Raw genomic sequence first — 1,904 nt, forward strand, 5'->3', positions numbered from 1 at the left:
CACAACGACCGAGACTGTCCAAGCCGGGGCTCGAACCGGCAACCTTCCGATTACAAGGCGAACTCCCAACTCTTGAGCCACGATCGCCCCATTGAATATTGATTTATTGATTAGCATTCAAATATCTCAGTGAAAACAGAATAAAGATCTACCACAAAGCAAGAAACCAAGACAAGGCTAATGAAAAGGTATTGGCTGAAGCATATGCTTATTAAATTGTGTTAAAATGTACAAAACAGTGATCTCATGTTTTGAGACTTGATGAATTTAAGAATCTTATTATTTAATAAAGAAGTTTGCAGACTTGCACAGAGATGGTAAAATTATGATGACTGATAACAAAGACGAAGACAACAGTCGATGAGGACAGGGAGGAACAGGGGTTTAAATGCACCAAGGAGACAATCAGAGAGAACTCGGGACAACTGGAGACATTTAGGGATACAGGGACTTACAGAGACAGGGAAGAAGTCTCATTGTGACAAGTAAAGTTTATCTTGCTTGGCTGGGCAGCTCTCCTGGTGCTCAGCACCCCCAAAGCCCTGATCCTAGAATCGCCCCTGACTCTGGATGTTGCTTCTGTATTGACTGTTAAGATATTTGACTTCATAAATGAATGGCAAGGGTAGAGGGTTTTAAGAAATTGCCAAAGCTTTCTGAGTCATCTGAGTTATCTACCGCGTATGTTGCAAAAAAAATTTCCGAATGAGACCCTGCCCTGTAACATAGAGATGTACTGAATGTGTTTTGGTTTTGTGAAAATTTAGTTTTCAAAAAAGAAACTGTGAAATACATGAAGTTGACATCAAGTGACGATGAGCTGGTCCTGATGTTTCTGAACCAGAAAAGGAAGAAAGAGATTCTGGCTATGTCTAGTTCTCACCAGAAGCAACCATCAACCATGAGATTTTCATCTGAGGAGGCAAACAAATAGGTTCAGTGAGCCGATTGACCCCGAATCGCGTCTAGCTGTGTGTCTGAGTTAAAATAGAATTATTTCCGAATTGTGTATTCAACACGATGAGCGCATTTGTTGCCAAGTGCAGTGGTCTGATTAGGTTAAAGCTGTTTATTCGTGTCCAAAAAAAAAAGATAAATGTCAAAACATTGTTCTGTGTGAATGGCTGCAAGAAAGAAAATAGGTGAGGCCCAAATAAATTTTTAACAAGAAATATTCACACAAATATTACACATCTGGTGTGTAAAGGCCTTTTGATAGCGAATTTGGATAGGTAACTGAGGATAGATCTGCACAGCAGTCCCACCTGACTGCTGTTTTGAGCTTTTCAAGGGCCAGCCACTCAGAAAGGTAAGCGTGTCCTTGAGAGCAATGGAAACAACTTCTTTCAGACATTAGATTAATTGGGTGACCACACTAAGGCCCAGTACGAAACAATTATTTGAACTGTGAATCATGCGGAGCTCCTTTATCACATTGAGAGTAGGGGCATGCATCGATCAGTAAATCAACAGCTTTGCTTCTATGAGCGGCCGTCTCGTGCCAAACGGGTGCAACGTCTGCATTGCTGTTGCTGTGGCACCAAAACTGTTTGTCAGGCTCCCACTTTCTTCACTTGTGAACAAGACCCAGAGATACTTGAACTCCTCCACTCCCGGGCAGTGACTCGTCCCTGACCCGGAGTGGGCAGTCTGGCCTTTTCCTACTGAGGACCATGTTCTCAGATGTGGAGGTGCTGATTGTCATTCACACTTAGCTGTGAACCCCTCATGAAGCCTGCAGAACCACATTCTCTGCAAAAAGCAGATATGAGAAATTGAGGGCTACAAAGCTGGAAGCCTTATGACTTTAGTCAAAGGAGCTTGCAAAGAAAAGCGTCTGGACTTCTTTAAGTTACTTGAAGACGTTTCACCTCTCATCCGAGAAGCTTCTTCAGTTCTAAGGT

The sequence above is a fragment of the Pundamilia nyererei genome, unplaced genomic scaffold (assembly GCF_000239375.1).
Source record: "Pundamilia nyererei isolate P.nyererei 1_Seehausen unplaced genomic scaffold, PunNye1.0 scaffold00428, whole genome shotgun sequence".
Classification (NCBI taxonomy): Eukaryota; Metazoa; Chordata; class Actinopteri; order Cichliformes; family Cichlidae; genus Pundamilia; species Pundamilia nyererei.